This window comes from Grus americana, chromosome 1, assembly GCF_028858705.1.
Source record: "Grus americana isolate bGruAme1 chromosome 1, bGruAme1.mat, whole genome shotgun sequence".
Taxonomy (NCBI): domain Eukaryota; kingdom Metazoa; phylum Chordata; class Aves; order Gruiformes; family Gruidae; genus Grus; species Grus americana.
In genome coordinates this window covers 130,213,588-130,234,661 of record NC_072852.1, presented here as the reverse complement: position 1 = coordinate 130,234,661, position 21,074 = coordinate 130,213,588, and the positions used below count along the sequence as shown (strand labels likewise).

General features: G+C 39.7%; 1 long non-coding RNA gene across 1 annotated transcript; it reads right to left on the bottom strand.

Annotated features, from left to right (window-relative positions):
• Nucleotides 1-7,155: 7,155 nt before the first annotated feature.
• Nucleotides 7,156-9,312, bottom strand: LOC129213724 (uncharacterized). The gene is made up of 3 exons (XR_008579510.1): nt 9,277-9,312; nt 8,254-8,436; nt 7,156-8,036 (listed from the first exon to the last, which is right to left on the bottom strand). It is a non-coding gene; the product is annotated as an uncharacterized LOC129213724 (long non-coding RNA).
• Between the last annotated feature and the right edge of the window lie 11,762 nt (nt 9,313-21,074).

The following is a 21,074-nucleotide window of genomic DNA, read 5'->3' as shown; positions in this document are numbered from 1 at the left end:
TCTCACATATCAATAACCCTTGTGCCTTTGCTGCTGCATGGATGTCCATCCCCTACCTCTGCTGAGATGGCAGACTGAAGGACCTTGCTAGAACACCCACCCTCAAACACTGGTGTGTCGCTCCCAGGCTTATCTCTAGCAAGCCTGGTTTTATCCCTTTCCTCCTTCAAATGTAGCTAAAAGCTCTTTCAGTGAGCCCTGCTAACTCTTGCACAAAGATCCTTTTCCCTCTTTGAGAGAGGTGTACCCCATCAGTCACCAGCAGGCCTGGTATCAACATGACATGATAACAACCCCAAAATTCTGCTGGTCACACCATGCTGAGAGCTGGGAATTGATCTGCTGGCTCTTCCTGTTTCTCCCCTCATCATTCACTGCAACTGGAAGGAGGAGAACACTAGTTGTGCTCCTGATCCCTTGACTAGTAGACCAAAGGCCCTGAACTTTCTCTTGATTGCCCTCTGACTTCTTGTTGCAACTTCACTCCCTACCTGAAAGATCAATAATGGATAGTAATATGAGGGCCATACCAGGGTAGGAAGCTTTCTCTTCACATCTTTAACCTGGGCCCCAGGGAGGCCACAGACTTCCCTAAGAAGTGGGTCCGGTCTGCATATTGGGTCTTCTGTTCCTTTCAGATGGGAGACAACCTCGGTGACACTTCCAAGCAAGATGAACCATCGTCCTTGCTAATCATAAAATCATAGAATGGTTTGGGTTGGAAGGGACCTCAAAGATCATCTAGTTCCAATCCCCCTGCCATGGGCAGGGACACCTTCCACTAGACCAGGTTGCCCAAAGCCCCATCCAACCTGGACTTGAACACTGCCAGGGAGGGGGCATCCACAGCTTCTCTGGGCAACCTCCAACACCCTCACAGTAAAGATTTTCTTCCTAATATCTAATCTGAATCTACCCTCTTTTAGTTTAAACCCATTACCCTGGTGGACAACAGGCTCTCCATGAGCCAGAAGTGTGCCCTTGTGGCCAGGAAGGCCAATGGTATCCTGGGGTGTATTAAGAAGAGTGTGGCCAGCAGGTCAAGGGAGGTTATCCTCCCCCTCTACTCTGCCCCAGTGAGGCCACATCTGGAATATTGTGTCCAGTTCTGGGCTCCCCAGTTCAAGACAGACAGGGAACTACTGGAGAGAGTCCAGCGGAGGGCTGCAAAGATGATGAGGAGACTGGAGCATCTCTCGTATGAGGAAAGGCTGAGAGAGCTGGGTCTGTTTAGCCTGGAGAAGAGAAGACTGAGAGGGCATCTCATCAATGCTTATAAATATATAAAGGGCAAGTGTCAAGAGGGTGGGGCCAGACTCTTTTCAGTGGTGCCCAGTGACAGGACAAGGGGCAACGGGCACAACCTGGAACACAGGAAGTTCCATCTGAACATGAGGAAAGACTTCTTCTCTTTGAGGGTGACTGAGCACAGGAACAGGCTGCCCAGAGAGGTTGTGGAGTCTCCTTCTCTGGAGATACTAAAAACCCGCCTGGACATGATCCTGTGCAACTTGCTCTAGGTGATCCTGTTTGGGGGCAGGGGGAGGGGGCTTGGACTAGATGATCTCCAGAGGTTCCTTCCAACCCCTACAGATTTGTGAATCTGTGAATCTGTGAACTCCCTGTCCTATCACTACAATCCCTGATCAACAGTCCTTCTCCAGCTTTCCTGTAGGTCCCCTTCAGATGCTGGAAGGCTGCTATAAGGTCTCCTCGGAGCCTTCTCCAGGCTGAGCAACCCCAGCTCTCAGCCTGTCTTCATAGGAGAGATCCTCCAGCCCTCTGGTCATCTTCATGGCCCTCCTCTGGGCTCTCTCAAACAGTTCCACGTCTTTCTTGTACTGGGGACCCTAGAGCTGAATACAGTACTCCAGGCGGTGTCGCACGGGAGTGGAGTAGTGAGGTAGAATCACCTCCCTCGACCCGCTGGTCACACCTCTTTTGATGCAGCCCAGGATATGGTTGGCTTTCTGGGCTGCAAATGTGCATTGCCAGCTCGTGTTGAGCTTCTCGTCAATCAACACCCCCAAGTCCTTCTCCTCAGGGCTGCTTTCAATCCATTTTCCGCCCAGCCTGTAGTTGTGCTTGGGATTGCCCTGACCCATGTGCAGGACCTTGCACTTGGCCTTGTTGAACTTCATGCAGTTTGCATGGGCCCACCTCTCCAGCCTGTCCAGGTCCTTCTGGATGGCATCCCTTCCCTCCAGCATGCTGACTGCACCACACAGCTTGGTGTCATCAGCAAACTTGCTGAGGGTGCATTCAATCCCATTGTCCATGTTGCCAACACAGATGTTAAACATGTTAATGTTCACTTCCACTTGCAGAGCCTCACACCTATTACACCAGGGCACCTAGGAAGGTGGAGCAGTCACAGAGGACACTTGCCTGCTGCACCAGGCAGGAACTTGTTGCCTTTGTCCCCTATCCCTTAAGTCACTGTGTTAAGCTAGGTGGAGAGAGGATGGGGAATCCTCGTATCATGTATCCTGCCTGCCAGTTGGGCTTGTCCTGGCAGCTCTCTCGGCTCCCCCCGAGGCTCCTCTACTTTGGAAAACCCCCCTGTGCATGGCGCTGGATTGGTCTGCCGTGGACAGTGCCAGCACCGGAGCTCCTCGCTTCGGCCTTGTTTGCTTCCTCTTCAGACGCTGAGCAAGCTTTCCATGTTGCACCTTGCCAGTGTGTTTATCACACTCCAGAAACGAAGGCACCCAATGGGGTAGAAGCAAAGTTCAATTACTGTGGCAGCAGCAGTTTTGGCCCCTTCTTTTTAGTGTACTGATAAGTGCAAAATCTCTGTGAGGTTGTGATGTCAGAATTGAAACTCACTGAACTCTTCAACATGCTAGTAAAAGAACAGAGTATTTCCTTAAATACTGCTGAGATGAGCAAGTTTTCCTTAGAGAAGGACCAGTGTAGAAAAATTCCATAAACCAAAAGTAGTGAAATAACTCATATTTCTAAATTTCAAAGTGATTGGTTAGATTATGGGGGCAGAACTGAACTTCAAGTCATTCTAATCTGATATCATATGTAATTCAGACTGTAGAACTTTTTATTATTCTTGTATGAAGTCCAGCAACTTCTAAGTGCAAAGCCTGTAATTGGACATGTTTAGAATTCATATAAAATATGTATTTCTTTGACTTCTGTATAAGATTGCTGTGTAAACTGTTATTCTCATGTGGTCCATATAGTTGTCATGCATATCCTTACTCAGATGGGGATCTACAGTTTCATCTTCCATCAAGACAAATAGTCTCGAGTTGAAAGCCAGAGAATTTATCTCTTCCCTTTTGTTTGTTCTGATGGCTGATCATACTCAGAGTTAAAATGTTTTTTCCTCATTTGAATATGACTTTGAGTCATTAAGTTTGTTATGCTTTTCTCAACTAGACCAACAAGTCCTTTAGAGCACAAATATTTTCATACGGTGAAGAAGACTTGCTTCATCTCTACAAGGCCTTACAGCTAAATGAACAGAGCTTTTAAAATGTATCTTTACAATAAGGTATTTTTGTAGCCCTTTAATTTGTGGTTCTTTTCTTCTTCTTCATTGCTTTCTAAATATGATTCTCATAACTGAGCGTCATTATTCCATTTATGTCCCATCAATGTTTTAAAAAAATGTAAAAATAACTTTCCCCTCCTTATTATGTTTCTGTTTATACTTCAGAATACCTTATATCTGTGGCTGCTCTGTGTTCCTCCTGTGCCATATCCACATTGCATATCAGTATTGTGTCCTCCTCTAGGAATATATCAGAAGTAATTTTTTTTTAATTTTTATTTGCTTTTACATCAGTAGTTCAGAACTTAAAATTATGTCAAAATGTTAAGACTTAATGAAGCTCCTTAGATATATCCAGTTTATTGATTCCTACTGAACAGTACTTTTTAGTGTCTGCCAGTTAGTCAGTTCTCAATCTCTTTCTCAAGGGATTGTGAAAATTCTGTGCTAATTTTTTAGGTCTGTGCAACTTTAAGTCACACCTTTGTAACATCTAAGTATATTACATCTGCACTTACCTTTGTCAGTCAAACTTGTAATCTCATAAAAAAAAATAATTCAGTTTTGTTTGATAAGACCTGTCCTCCATAATATGATTTTGATTGCATTTATATTCCTCTTAATTTAATTATGTATTGATTGAATCACATGTCAGCTTTCCATTCTTTTGCTCAGGGATGACAACATGGTAATCAATCTATACTTTAGCTGGTTCATCTTGCTGTCTCCATTGGCACACTATTAACTCTCTTATCTTCAGAAATTACACCTCTATTCTATTATTGATTAAAAATAAATAGCAGGAAGCTGGAAAGAACCCCAGCCAAATCTTTAAGGTTCTTGGGTTCATTCAGATTATCCAGACCTGCTACTTTAAGAGGGTCTTTACAAAGAGAGGAAATAAATGTGAAGAGTGCCATTCAGATTACTGGTTTCCTTTACTTAAGCAATGTGATATTAGGGACTTTGGTCAGGTTGCCTTTTTTCAAAGAAAACATCAGGTTTATGAGCAAACCGTGATCACAGGATCTCTGTTACCTTGATCAGGCGTTTCCAATGTTCAGAGTTTCCAGGCATGTGTTTCCAGCAGGTCTTAGCTCCCCCTCTTACTTTCCTGTGAGGGAGACACTAAAAATGCTTCTCTAGAGTATGTGTTTTCTGATTCTGTTGTATAGAAATGCACTCGAAGTCCATACAATGTTCAAAACCCTGTTATTGACAACCAGAATTATTTTCTCTAGATCTTGCTCAGATTGTCCTATAACCAATGCTTTGGATGGTGCTTCCAATGTTGTGGTGAACTGACCCCATGAGGAGTCAGAGAGAGAGGCAGACTGAGCATTGTTGGTTCAGTCTGAAAGAGTTTAAATCTGCTTGCTTTCTTTACAGACTCTGCCTACTCTTTGATCATGTCTCCCTAGTACTCTTACTATCCCCAATTTATTCAGACTCCCCATTTTATCACTACAATCATCACCACAGTAAAAATCTCTACTGGTAGTAGCGGAACTGTTATGTCCTGAAGGCAGCTCAGCATATTTGAGGGAGAAAGGCTCAAATGTCAGCAGCGGCAGCAAAGCTGATCATAACTGATTGAAAAACATGGGTTTATGAATAAACCAGTATGCATGTGAGGATGTATCTATTAATGACTTATTTTTCTGTATGTCACTATACAGAATGTTGTCCTATCAAAGGAATGATAATATATCACTTTTCCATCTGAAGAGTTTGTAGCAAATCACCTCTCACCCAGCCCAAGCAAAAAGATATTTAAAGTTACTAGCAAAAAACCTGAAACTGATAGTGTAAATGTAGTAAGCAGGCAAAAGCCCTAAAAGAGTGGAAATGGAAGGTGGCAAGTTTTGATTGCATAGTAATAGTGTTGAACTACCTGAAACATTTTAAACGTATCAGGAAAAAAAATATTTCAGAAATTTCCTTGTGAAATTAATAGAAAAAACAAACAAACAAACATTGGTCATGAAATTAATTTCAGAAAATTAGTTGTTTGAAATTTCATTAGAAGTAGATACATCAGTATTCTTCTAGCTACAGATCTACAGAATTGTCACAATACTGTGGTTTTCTAGCTTTGAAAATCAAAGTTAATATTGTAATTTCTGCTTAGTGTTTGTACCCAGCAGAGCGTCACTTGGTGGTACTCATCCATTTAGCAATTGCATTGTAAGTGGTAGTAGCACTAAGAAAAATAAAACCATCTGAAACATGCAGTCCTTCTGGGAATAGACATATTTTAGCCCTAAGAGTACCCATACTTTTTAAGTTTCACCGTTGCATTAATCCTCCATTTCTACAGCACACTAAAAAATATTCACTTCATGTTTGTTTTTAAAAACCAATTCGTGTAAAAACTTATGTTTACTAAGTACTTTCCCCCTGAATCATTGATTACCCTCAAAATTTTACATTATTCTAGAAAGCGACACATGTATCCTCTAACTGAGAAAAATACTAAAATTAAAATGTGCTCCAGGCAAACTGCTTAATTTTCTATCTTAAAGAAATAAGAAAGTGTGAGCCATTGAAATTAATTCTTTCATCAGGATTATTGTGTGGTTCACAGCTCTGAATACAAATAGATGTGAGATCAATAAGCTTTTACCATTTATAGCCCTTAAAATCTATATCCAAATCTCAGAAATCAGAGTGTAATACCACAGAATAAAACTGCTCAATAAGAAACATGCTGAGCTGGGGATAGTATCTGAAGAACAGAGAAGGAAAGTCTGCCCAAATTTCTGGTAATATAAGATTAATAAAAATAAGAATTCTTTAGCTCTGATAGGGAGGAATTACGCTGGGCCACTTTCAGAGGGTTTTGCCAATGTTTTATTTGCCTTTCAGAGTGACCTAGATTGGCTAGATGTGACCCTGCTCTCCAGCTAACAAAACTGTCTGATCACAGAAGCTACTGCTCCCGGCTCCCAGCTCCCATTAAATTCGTGATGCAAAGGGAGACCCTGCTTCTCACAGAATTTTGCTGTGTGAGAGGAGCTCGCAGCTCCTGCTGTGTGGGAACTCAGAAGGGACTGGGAGAACACCAGGCCATGAAGATGCCCTTGGCCACAGTCGCTGTATTTTGGAACCGCACCTTACAGGTCCCCTGTGCTCTGAGCAAAGAAAAATGTTAATTTATGCATTGAGTGATAGTAAAGAAAAGATGATACAAATTAAATTAAAATGGAGACTTAGAAAGGAAAAGATTAAATGAAGAAAGAAGCACTACTTCAGGTGCAATCTAGTGAAGCTGAGTGATTCATTGCCTCAGAAGTTTGAAGGAATGAGAAATGCAGGTGGATTTTAAAATGGACTAAATGAGCGCCAATTGCTTTTGTGAGTATCAATTGCTTTTCAGAATCATGCAAGCTGAGAAACCTAATAGTATCTCGTATTTGAGGAGAGACAACTTATTAATTTGCAGAGACAAAGAACAAATTTATGCCATGTTTATTGGTGTGCAATTAGCTGGAATGCTTTTGACACCTTTCTTTAACACAGCAAGTATTGGTTCTTGTAATACAATACTCGGCCTCATTTATGGAATACCCTACCATTTCTTGTGAGGCACCACAACTCCAGTTTTGCTTCTCAGAGTTTATCTTGATGACATAGTTAATTTTTGTTTCATTCCTAATTTGGGATCCATCCATACATAAGAACCCTGGAGTGAAGCAGAGCTATTTTCTTTCCTTCATGAGTTCACTGGGGAATGGACATACCAGCTCAAATGATCACAAGTCATCAGTGACTAAAATTCAATGCATATATTTATTTCTTTTTAACTTGCTATCCAGAAAGTTGTTAAACTACATCATAATGAATTCAGGCATTTCCATGGTTTTTCATGCCATGATCCCTGCCTTCCTCTGTGGGGATGATTTCCTGCTGTGTCTTTATCTCCTACTGTTTTTTAGAGGTAGTTATTCTAGCACTTCTTCAGGTGTTGGAAAAGGGTCAGAATTTGAACAAAACAGTTAGACCTACAAAATTCATATCACTAAAAGTAAACTAATGAGAAACTAGTTCCTTTCACACCGTAAACAACCAATTGCTTTCTGACTGAAATGCATTGTTGTCATGTTAACAGCATCTCTTTGAAGTTCCTTTTCATTTTTGGAGTATCCATTTGATTTAAGTTACAGGCTGCATATTGTATTACAGGTGCAGTATTTGTTTTCTTTCTTATTAATCATTACCCAAATTCTTTGTCAGATAATTAAAACAATATCTATTTCTTCTAATCTTTGAATACAAGCTAAATATATTTATTTATTAACTGGTAGGCTGCATCCAGTAATGAGGTAGCTCCATCTGCTTCAGGCTTGGGTAGACTTATGGTTGTCAACTGTGACAGCTCAATTCTGTGTGCTGATTGCTTTAGAATGTTGCAGCAATGCAGTTTCATCCTTCCATTTTCCTTAACAAGGTTGATAGAATTTGTAATTACTGATGGGCTCTGCCCTCTCTGTCTTCTTTATAATGTGCTGAGCTCATATAAAATCTGAAAAGAAAGAGATGCAAGAAGCCATGTTTATAAACATTCTTCCCCTAAATAATTATTAGTATCTTCGCTGTGATTTTAATTAATTTTTTAATCTCTTTAATTCTGCAAGAACTATGCCTCTTCTATGAGTTAATGTTTTGAAATGGATAACCTGTGAATATGTGAGGAACACCCTTTAATCCAACATTAATAAAGCTGCTGTAATTACACTTACAGGAGAAAAATAGACATTTGAATAAAACTCTTTCATTTTCTAAACCACAAAGTTCAGTCAGGTTGTATCCTGTAGAGCCCCACTGTTTGTGACTTGACAAGCTATGTGTCTTGTTCAAGAGACCTCTTCAAAGGCAGCAGCAAATTTCTCATCTTCAGGTGCAGAAGCAACATAAACCCAATTCTAGAACAAGAGGAAAATATGTTAGATATAGAAATGAGGTCACTGAATTGGTTCCAGCATGGCTTTACATCTCAGCAATGTGGCCACAGAAGATTAAGCACCAAATCACACCGCTTAATTCTTTACCAGTGTCACCTTATCATTCTATTAATTCATTGTATAAGAGATAATTTCAAATGAATTTCTTTTTCAGCTTTTGTGCAAATGCCAGAGAAAAATAAAAGATGACCTTGAAATTCATTGAAACTCATGTTTAGAGACTCAGGCCAAGTTAGAAAAAGAACTTTCTCAGTACTATTTGCATGCAACCTAATACACTGGGATTTATAGATTATTTTCTCAAAAAATGGTTGTCAGGCATTTATGTTATTCTTAGGTTTTGTACACACCTAATGACTGGACAGAACATATTTAATATTCAGTTTGCAAAGAACCGTGACTTATACAGTTAAGGAACTCCACAGGAACTCTAAATAAATGATAGAATATTTTGTATATTTGGCTTTTTTTCAGAACTTCTCCAAAACATCAAGAATTTTTTTTCTTTTTTTTTTTCCAGGGGTGGTCAAAAGAAGGTCTTTTCAAAATGCTTACAGATCTTTTTCTGTTCAATCCAACATTTCTTTCTGACGTGCTTTAGCCCCAGCCGGTAGCTGGGTGCCACGCACCACTCACTCACCCCTCACCCGGCGGGATGGGGAGGTGAATGGAAAAAAACAACGGCAAAGCCTCGAGGGTTGGGATAAGGGCAGTTTACTGGGACAGCAAGGGAGAGGGAAACAATCAACAACAGTACTGATAACAGATATTCACAATGGGTGATAAAAAAGAACAATTTACCAATCCGACGACCGACCGGACGCTCAGCCTGTCCCAGAGCCACACCGAACCCGCCCCTGCCCGACTGGCCCCCTTTTATGGTGAGCATGACGTCACATGGTATGGAATAGCCCCCAGCCAGCTTGGCTCACCTGTCCTGGCTCTTTGTGAAATTAACTCTGTCCTTGCCAGAACCAGGACACTTTCCCATATGAATTTTCACATTTTAGCTGTGTGTATTTTCTTATTCCTTTAAGGGTATGTGCAAAGACACATTTTGTCATATGAAATCATCCTGGATAACAAAATATAAACTCTCTAATAGGATTAACTTCTTCATGAAATGCCCATGGTGAAAATTTTTATCAATACAAATTGTCAAACTCTATCACAGCACTTATTCTTAACCTCACTCGGATTTCAGGAAAATTTCTTACAGAACTGAAGAAATTAAGCACACAGTCTACCTGTTTTTCATGTATTTATGCTTCCATTTATTCTAGTAGTATTAACACTCCTCATAATTTTTAATATGCTTATCCTGCTAGATATCCCCAGTAGTCTGTAGAGCCCACTGAACTGCAGTAGCTTCCTCCTTGCAAAGCTAGATTCTGTAGCCTCATTTGTATCTGCTTTTCTTTTTCTCTCGTAGTGTTCACAATCAGAATTCCATTAATTCAGCTTTCTTTAAGGTTTATCGTGAATTTTTGTCACGTGAATTTTTCCACTGTGAGACAAAAAGCAGCCTTTGTCTTTGCAGCCTCTGGTGTTCTGTGGCTGAATGAGAAGCTATTGTGGTAACTCCTCACGGTGGCTTTTCTGCAGGCAGATTTTCAGGACGTGATGTTCTCTGAGACTAAGCTAAATGCAGCTTACATTTCGTCACTGCTGAGAAAGTCTTTGGGGAGGTTTGGCCTGAACGAGGGTTTACTTTGGCTGCAGAATGAGCTCTGTGGAAAGCTGAGCTCTGATTACTCACAATCTATTGACCTGTGACTGCATGATGAACATGAAGCATCGGCATCTAAGTTTTGTATATTGGAAGAAAAAAGTCCAAAACAATAGTAATGCCTCTTACGTCATGTTCTAACAAGTAATGCTTCTCCATTCCTTCTGCTTCTCATAGTTTTTCTTCTCTGCTTGTGAGTATTTATGTCAAGGAGCATAAAGACCAGTAGAGTACTGAGGCCAGGATTCTCGAAGGACTAAATGCACTTTTCTGACTTCACAGCGAAAGGAGTAGCCAGACCTGGTCTTCATAGCAGCAATCTCTCCGAGCATGACAAAAAGGTTGCTTGCATGATGTCCTTTTCTTAAAAGGCCTATTTGTAACTTTCTTTTATTGCAAAGATGAGTTTAATTTTTACTCATCACCAGAAGGCAACATGGCAATTATATTTAATATTCAGCACTGACAGGTAGAAATATTTAAAATAGAAATGTCTTACAGCAAACTGTAGAATATATCAATGTAAAAGACTGAACATATTAAATGAGAAGTCAGCCTAAGTTTAATTAGTTAAGTTCTCAATTTAGTGTCTTTATCACATTTTTGTTTGTAAGTCTGTATACTTGAGGGCCTTATCTGAAAGAGGATGTTGCATTGTTGTTTTTTTTTTTTAAATTAAGTGAGATAATACTAATTAGATCTGTCTGAAAACTAGGGTGGATGTTTATTAATGTTTTGTGAGCATTTCTTCTAGATTTTTCAGTGAAGAGCCAAAACAAATGTGAACGTTAGCTCCAACAATAATAGTGAAGAATATAGCTTCAGACCACTGGCTACTGTTGAAAAGACTCCTGAAATTTGGGCTTTTCTTTGCAGATACAATTTTTAAATGAATATTGTCCTTAGACAGACACTGAACTGACAGACATGACAAGAGAACACCTGTTTTCTAGTCTATGGCACATGCAACTACAGCGTTAGTGTCATATTTTCATCCTACCAATGCATCTACTATCTGCTAATAGGGAAGGATGCCTATAGCTGATGGAGCAGCTGAGAGACTCATTTGCTGCTTTCTCTTTCTGCTAAGACTAGCAGATAAGGTGACAATTAGTGTCATTTAAGCTTTCCTTTCTGTTGGTATAGATGCTTTATGACTGTGCATTTAAATAGTCACTTATACCACATTTTAAAGCTACATTTACACACAATATACTTATATTAGGACAGGTGAATCCACTGAAGGGTGAATGGTGTATATAAGAAGAAGAAAATAAAATGTGCATTTACTTCTGTATCTATACATGCCTACAGCTGTGTGTGTGCATTATATTTTGTAGGTCCTTAGGCATGCCATAACATAATGTTCCCCGTCTTTTTTTGAATAGAATTAGAAGATATTCTTATATAAACATGTAGCATTTAAATTGAGGGAAGGGCACTAAGTGACAAAAGCAATAACACTCAGTGCCAATGATATAAAGTACATTGCTATGCACTGAGTACTTTGTTATTATAAGGTTGTGCCAAAACGCCTCAGCCATTGTTGAAGCTGAAGACAACATAGACTTGCCCGTCTGAGAAACTGTACTGGTTTTGGCTGGAATAGAGTTAATTTTCTTCATAGTAGCTGGTATGGAGCTATGTTTTGGATTTGTGACCAAAACAGTGTTGATAACATAGAGATACTTTAGCTATGGCTGAACAGCGATTACACGGCATCAAGGTCTTTTCTGTTTCTCATACTGCCCAGCCAGAGAGTAGATTGAGGGATGTGCAATAGGCTGGGAGGGGACCTAGCCAGGCAGATGACCAGAACTAGCCAAACAGATACTTCATGCAGTAGAAAAGGAGGAGGAAGGGGGTATGTTCAGCATTACGGCGTTTGTCTTCCCAAGTCACTGTTATACATGATGGAGCTCTTCTTTCCTGGAGATGGATCTAAACAGCTGAATGCCAATGGGAACTAGTGAATGAATTCCTTATTTTGCTTTGCTTGCATGTGCAGCTTTTGCTTTACCTGTGAAACTGTCTTTATATCGACCCACGAGTTTTCCCTCTTTACCCTCCTGGTTCTCATCCGCATCTGTTGGAGTGAGCAGCATGTGTTGGAGCAAGCGAGTGGCTGTGTGGGGAAGAGCTACCTACTGGGGTTAAACCACAACAGAAGCTTATATGCAAAGTCTTTGTCCACCATGTTAATTCACAAAGGTGGATTTTCAGGCCTCTAAAAAGCCTGTTAGATTTTTTTCTTCCATATGTTCGGATGGCACTGTGATCAGAGTGATGGAAGAAAGGAGTATAATGTATTCTCTCTGCATAAACAAAGGAATGTCATTATAGCATGCTGTCATTCTATCAAGTTAGCACTTCAGAAACACAGCATCACCTTTTTTAAAAGTGTGGTTTAAATGCTAATATGAAACTATTGTGAGAGCCGTGTAAATTCTGCACCTTGAGACTACTTTTGCCTATGTGTTGTAGCAGAAGAGTCTCCCCCACCAGAATGTCCTGTTTTATAACAGCTTATAATGTTTTAATCTCCTCTTCTCTCAAATCCTCTGCCTTTCCCTTTCTTAATGACTCTGCAAAATGAAAAGCCCGTGTATTAAGAAAGCATGCTGAGGTTTTCCAGCCAAGTCTCCACTTAAACTAACTAGTCTTTGAATCTTATTATGTACAACAGAGAATATTGAATTCACTTTATTATATGACATGAGGCTGAGCCAGATTATATCATTGACAGCTGCATAATATAAATGGAGAGTAGTTACTGTGTATAGTGGGAAACACTAGAAGCAGAATTAGAAATTTCTTTGCTTTATTTTGATCCCTAAAGTTGTACCAATTTGTCATAGAATCATAGAATGGTTTGAGTTGCAAGGGACCTTAAAGATCATCTAGTTCCACCTCCTTTGCCATGGGCAGGGACACCCTCCACTAGACCACGTTGCCCAAAGCCCCATCCAACCTGGTCTTGAACACTTCCAGGGAGGGAGCATCCACAGCTTCTCTGGGCAATCTGTTCCAGCACCTCACCACCCTCACAGTAAAAATTTTCTTCCTAACATCTAATCTAAATCTACCCTCTTTTAGTTTAAAGCCATTACCCCTTGTCCTATCAATGCATGTGCTTGTGAAGAGTCCCTCTCCATCTTTCCTGTAAGCCCCCTTCAGGTGCTGGAAGGCTGCTAGAAGGTCTCCCTGGAGCCTTAACTTCTCCAGGCTGAACAACCCCAACTCTCAGCCTGTCTTCATAGGAGAGGTGCTCCAGCCCTCTGATCTTTTTTATGGTCTTCCTCTGGACTTGCTCCAACAGCTAAATGTCTCTCCTGCACTGGGGCCCCCAGAGCTGGACACAGTACTCCAGGCAGGGTCTCATGAGAGCAGACTAGAGACTGCTTTTGATGCAGCCCAGGACACGGTTGGCTTTCTGGGCTGCAAGCGCACACTGCTGGCTCATGTTGAGCTTCTCGTCAATCAACACCCCCAAGTCCTTCTCCTCAGGGCTGCTTTCAATCCATTTTCCGCCCAGCCTGTATTTGTGCTTGGGATTGCGCCGACCCACGTACAGGACCTTGCACTTGGCCTTGTTGAACTTCATGCAGTTTGCATGGGCCCACCTCTCCAGCCTGTCAAGGTCCCTCTGGATGGCATCCCTTCCCTCCAGCATGCTGACTGCACCACACAGCTTGGTGTCATCAGGCAACTTGCTGAGAGTGCACTCAATTCCGCTGTCCATGTTGCCGACAAAGATGTTAACCAGTGCCAGTCACAATATCAACCCCTGAGGAACACCAGTCATCACTGGTCTCCACTGTCAAATCCATGTGGTCCATCTGTCAAATCCACGTCTCTCCAATTTAGAGACCAGGATATTGTACTGTACAGTGTCAAACGTTTAGCATAAGTCCAGGTAGATGGACTACTATGGTATTTAGTAGTTTGGTGATTTGTTAAAAACAGTCAGTTAATACTCACAAGAATTCCAGTTATACTTAGCTTAAAGAAAAAATAAGAAAGCTAAGTATCTTGCAGAGATTCCATTGGAAACTGCGGCATGTGCTCCTATGTTGGTTTTTTTCTATTACCTTATTCACCTGTTCATATCCTGCATATCCCCAAAGGGTAAATTTCCATCCTGGCCCACGAATCTTTCTTGAACAAGAAGTGGATTATCCTTCTCCAAGTAAATGATCTTCCTCCTGGACTCAAAACTACTGGAGAGATTTTCTGTTCTTTCATCCATCTATGAATATTTATTACTCTACTAGGTGAGCCTAATAAGAGTCTGATTTAAAACCCATTCAACTCAAAAGGAGTCTTTCATATTATTTTAATGGGATTTAATGCTGACCCTTAGACTTTATGTCAGTAGATGTTACTGAGAGCTGTAAGCATTCTGAAGAGATAGGGAATGAACACAAAGGAGTAGAGCCTTGTTTGTGTATAAAGAAACTGAATGTCTCGGGTTTCACTAAGAGGTTTTTATTTAGCTGCTACATCAACTATTTGACAAATGAAGCTGACTTTAGTGTCCTACTCGCGGGGTGTCAGAACTCTGCTTATTTCTTATTTTTTTACTAGCCTACATTCTATTTGATACCAACAAGAGAAGTAAGATTGTACTGTGTTGCAAATAGTAGGGAGATATTTGTAGGAGTAGCTGTCTAAATTGTGGTTTGAAGATTGTTCCCCAGAACAATGGAAGAAAATACCTAGCAGAGGTTTATAAAGATAAAAATCTAGACAAGTACCTCTTGAAGTATGTTTGTCTTCTATATATATATGTGTGCATATATGTATATCTCACATTTTAGCTGACAAGCACCAGAATTTTATTATTCATATATAAATACACATAATAATATCTATCTCTCTCTTTATTTAACTTTGAGTGAGAATATTAAATATTTAGCAATAATTTCAATGGAAACTGCTTTGCATGTGTGTATATATATGCATCCAAAGAGTTACAGTCAACAGCTCAACATCCAAATCCAAACCAGTAAGGAGTGGTGCCCCTCAAGGGTCATACTGGGACCAATACTATTTAATATCTTCATCAATGACAGCGGGAATGAGTGCACCCTCAGCAAGTTTTCAGATGACACCAAACTGAGTGGTGCAGTTGGGGGAAGGGATGCCATGCAGAGGGACCTTTACAGGCTTGAGGAGCGGGCCCATGTGAACCTTGTGAAGTTCAACACGACCAAATGCAAGATCCTGCACCTAGGTCACAGCAATCCCCAATATTATTACAGACCTGGGGACTGAGAGCAGCATTTTGTAATTCTATGATTCTCTGATTCTATGACTCTATGACAGTATGATATATATCATACATATGAACAATAACTTTCAGAGGCTTAACAGACCTTTCTAAATTTTCTCATTCTTTGTTGATTTGTCCTGCTCTTACTATGAATGCAACTAATTCTGAATCACAGAGGAGTGATTGCTACAGTGACTGTTGGAAAGTGGGTACCCAGATGTACGTCTGCATGAAACTGTGGTAAACACTTCTTACCTCTTGGTTTTTGAGCAGGTAAGTTTAATTTCTGCCCTGGCAAAGCTGTATTTTCTTTTTATTATGAAATCAATTTTGCAAACTGTATGGACACAAGATGATTTATTACTGAGCTGGTTTCTCAGTATCCACGGTATCTCAGCTAGCACTGACATGCAGTGCAAGCTCTGTTCTTCTCTTCTGTAAACCTGCTGGATTTTGACATAACAGGAAGGAATATAATGGCAAAACGCATTGCAATATGATCGCTGAACTACTATTAGGCTTTCCTGGTGAATGCTACAGTGTGAATTTTCAGTGTTTTGAAGAAGGAAGATTTTAATTTCTGTTGCTGTTCAATGTGGAGAATGAAAGCACGACACTTAGCCTTACAATGCAAAAACTTAGCTGAACCCACTTAACTGATTCTCACTTAACTGAGAATCATTGGCAGCTTTGGTCATTATTCCAAAGCAAAATTCTTCCTGAAATAGATGGCAATTGGGTTCTTTTATAATATTTGTTTACTGGTATATTATTTTCATTTCTCTTTCCGAAGTCAAGTGGCAATATTTAGCCATTTATTAGTACAAACTTCCATATGCCATGTATAATTTCTTGGTTGACCTAAACATTGCATATGTATTTTATCTTGTGAGTAGTCTCAAAAGACCTGTCTGATGATTGTTGTCCAATCTTCTGTGGTTCCTTGAATGCATCAAGTAGTATAGCCTCTCATCTTACTAATTTCAGTAAAAATGGAATTCTCTGATTGTTGCTAGAAAGAGAAATCGAGATGTGCAGTTAAATCTGGGATCCAGTCAGGGGGGAAACATTGATTAGCCTTGGCAGGAAATGCTTGCTGCTTCCTCTTATCTCTTCTGACACACATGGCATGTCAATTTTCTACCCACCCTACAAATGGAAAATGTAAGATTACACGCGAACTGCAGGCTTGTGCATGATGGGATGGTGTGCTCTTGTGCCAGTGTATGGAAAGGTGAAGAGCTATTTTCAATACCTACTGCATTTCTCTGATGTTTGCAGAGATATAAAGAGATCAACAAACAATGTATGTAGGACATGCTTCTATTTTTAAAATGTACTCTAAAGAATTACAATGTTCTATTTGATCCTATCATTGAACTTGGAATTTGGAGTGGAGATACAGAGAGGTAGTAAATATAAAACTGAATTCTGTTTAACATCCAGATTTAAAAGAAGTAGTAATAACATTGAATGTGCTCTGGCAGAATTATAAGAACATTACCAATCAGCTGATGTTAATAACATCAGCTCAAGTATTCCGAGAATTTAAGAATAAGAAGAATTGGTTCATTTGATAAGGTCTTCTCTGTATCACGTGACATTAGATTTCACAAAACTCTTCTAACTTGTGTTCTTGAGAAGATTTTGCCACCTCTGTAATTAGCACTTTGGCACAAATTTTATCACTTTATGGAAGGCATGACTTTGGGCTGCGTTAGTGAAATCCACTGACCATAATTTATTTTTCATTGGTTAAAAAAGAGTGAGTATTCTATGTAGTTTTATGATATTCCATGAACTATGGCTCTGTATGTATCAGAAAGTATGAAATATGAATGAAAGTAGATTTTAAAAATATTTTTAACATACAAAACTTGTATTTGTTCCTTGGTACAAGATAAACAAAACCCCCATGATTAGACTAGAATTAAAGATTTTTAAGTTTGTTGTTAATTTTATCATTAATTAATTTTATACTATTCAAAAATATATTGTAAACACAAGAATTTAAAAGTTTGACAAAATAGATTTAAGTATGGTAAAAAAATAAATAAAATTAATACCAATAACTCAACTTCTGTCATGCATTGTTGCATTTATTATTTCCTGTTAAATTCAAGTTGTTTTAAATATTTTTTTCCCTTTGAGTTGTCACTGAAAGACAGAAGTAAAGTGGATCATGTGGCCTAAATATTTGATTACATCAAATGATGATACAGTGTATTTTCACATACAAGTAATTAAATGCCTGAAATAAATTTAAAAAAAAAATAAAATGGGGGATTACACAATGCCCCTGTAATATGGATAGATATCAAACTGGGTTATGGCTGGTGTGCTCTTAGAAGATCCTGTAGTCAAAGGATGCAAGTATTTGTTGTTAAGTTTTCTTGTCAGGACAGAGCACTTTGTAATGATCCAGAAAAAAATATACCCTTTTTATTCCTGTGTTAAGGCAAAATTTGACATGACAAGCATTTTTAAAATAGAAAAATAAAAGAAAAAATCTTAAATCTGAAACAACTTTCTTTCAGATTCCTTAAGAACTAATTTACGCAAAAATCATAGCTTGCTTACTCCTATTCTTTCTGTATGAGCTGTGTTGCTTAATGCTCAGATTGCATTTCCCTTACAGTTAGATGACCATGGAAGCCCACTGTAGAACTGCAGATGGAGTTGAATCATGAGGATTTCACTAAATTTTGTTTGGAGAAGGTACATATGCTTTGTGGTATGTACTTTATGTTTGTTTGCACTTTCCTCAGTGTGGTGGGTTGACCTTGGCTGCTGCCAGGTGCCTACCAAGCCGCTCTATCACTTCCCCTCCTTAACAGGACAGAGGGAGAAAATACGATGGAAAAGTTTGTGGATTGAGCTAAGAACGGGGAGATTACTTATAGTTACTGTCATGGGAAAAACAGGCTCGACTTGGGGAAATTAAATATAATTTATTGCCAATTAATAACAGAGTCAGATAATGAGAAATAATAAATCGAAAACCACCTTTCCCCCACCCCTCCCTTCTTTCCTGGCTAAACTTCACTTCTGGCTTCTCTATGTCCTCCTCCTGCGTGGTGCAGAGGGATGGGGAATGAGGGCTGTGGTCAGTTTATGATGTGTTGTCTCTGCCTCTCCTTCCTCCTCACACTCTTCCTCTGCTCCAATGTGGGGTCCTTAATGAACTTCTCCAATGTGGGTTCTTCCCATGGGCTGCAGCACTTCAAGAACTGCTCCAGCATGGATCCTTTCCATGGGGTGCAGTCCTTCATGCGTGGACTGCTCCAGCATGGGTCCCCCACAGGGTCACAGGCCCTGCGGAAAAACTGCTCCTGTGTGGGCTCCTCTCCATGGGCCACAGGTCCTGCCAGGAGCCTACTCCAGTGTGGGCTGGGGAGTCACAGCTTCCCTCATGGCACATCCATCTGCTCTGTCTGGCATGGGGTCCTCCATGGGCTGCAATAGGCATATTTCCTCCACCATGATCCTACGTGGGCTGCAGGGGGACAATCTACATCACCATGGTCTTCTCCACAGGCTGCAGGGGAATCTCTGCTCTGGCTGCTGGAGCACCTCCTCCCTCTCCTTCTTCACTGACCGTGGTGTCTGCAGGGCTGTTTCTCTCACTTTTTCTCATTCCTCTCTCACAGCTGCTGTTTTTATCCTTTCTTAAACATGTTATCACAGAGGTGCCACCAGCATCACTCATAGGCTTAGCTTTGGCTAGTGGTGAGTCCATCTTGTAAACGGCTGGAACTGGCTTTGTCTGATGTGGGGGCAGCTCCTGCTTCTCAAAGAAGCCAACCCTGCAGCCCCACCCCCTGCTACCAAAACCTTGCCATCTGTGCAAACCCATTACACACAGAAACATAATTTCACTCTGACTGAATAGCAAAGAAAAGACTGTTTAGGGTAATGCAAAATAAAGGTGGCTTATCTGACTCAGTCACAAACTTTTTGATTGATTATAAAAGGTTGTTAGTTTATTTAGCTTAACATGAAGAAATCTGTACTGTTCTTCTCTAGACATTCAAAGTCCAAATTAGGTAACATTTTAACAGGAATCCTTTGTATCATGGGTGCACTCATAGACAAAGGCTTCAGAAAACAGTTGGACACCCTAAGCTTTCTTGTAAAGTTTCTAGTGTAGAAACTACTCACATTCTACAAGTTAATAAGGTAATAAATGAACAGCTAGGTCAAGTATCCAAAATCTACCAGTGAAAGAATCCTCTAGTTGTACAGGCTGGTCTGTGAAGTTCTGCATTCTAAGGCCTGAGCTACAATACGTAAAAAAATGTGCGGCTTTCAAATTTTGTGTTTCAATGTCCATTTTATGGACTGCACCTAGACCAAGGGCAAGTTGTAGTCCATGACATGTCTTGCTCTCCAAGTTTTCTGGATTAAGCAGTTTAACAGGTCATTTAGAGGTCACTTCCAGTTTACACACCTGGATTTCCTTCCCTCAAATGGGGAGCAATGGCCTTGTTTTTTATCCCAGTGTGGGGCACAGCATGTACCTGAACCATGTATTTCCTGTAATTTAGATATGGTCTTTGACATAGGACATGCCTCAGTGGGTCATGCACTTAAAATCCAACGGGTGATATATTTTTTTCTTTAAGCAAGATGAAAGTTGCTGATTTACTGCCCCTAGACCTGAGCTCCTCTCCATCATTTCCTTTTTACTGGAAAGGTAGTGAAGGAAACTGAACCCATAGTTTCCATGAACGAGTCTTACTTTTCAAGACAGAGTTTAACCTAAAAAATTAAGTACTTTCTTCAGATTCATTAGGATGATTTCAAATTCCTAATATTACGTCAACTGGCCTTAAATTCTATGCTTAGAAATGTGAAGTTCTGCAGGATGTAACAAATCACATTTTTAAGCTTTTCTGTTCCTATACATGTATATAGGATGCTCATAGTTCATGTAAAGGGGACTAACAATAGTTTCTATATTGAAGCAGAATATTAACAAGGTTCAAAGAAATAATTTTTCAATTTTTTAAATATATATATGTATGTGTGTGTGTTTGTATTCATAATATGATCTTCTATCAAAAAAAAATGGCCATTATTTTCCTCAGTAGTGCTATTATTGCTCTGCCATTTTATGTCTTTGGAAAGGTACCAATTTTTGTTCTATTTCTAGGCCTTTAATAGTCCACTATTCTTAATTAAATATTCTGATGTCTCTTGTTAACTGCATAAGGACAGTGACATTACCTTCAGCTACTGCTAAGTTCCTTGGTATTTTTTAAAAGCTGAAGATGGTGAGTATATTTGATATATGTTTATTTTGGGGTGCAGCTTCATTACTATAAAAAAGAAATATATATTTGAGTCATTATTTAAGTTACTCTATATGCTATTTTCCCTCCTGTATCTGATTTTTTCAATTCACCGAAAGAAGCTGAATATACTATTGAATAACACTGCAAGTCACTTTGTGTACAATTAAAAGTGTGTAATTTCTGACCAGATTTCCCTCCTTCGACAAAGGTATACATTAGGACTTTAATGATGCATGAAGATGAATCCCAGTTGTAAATGCACAAGCCTTCATAATATTTTAGGGAGAAAATGATTAGC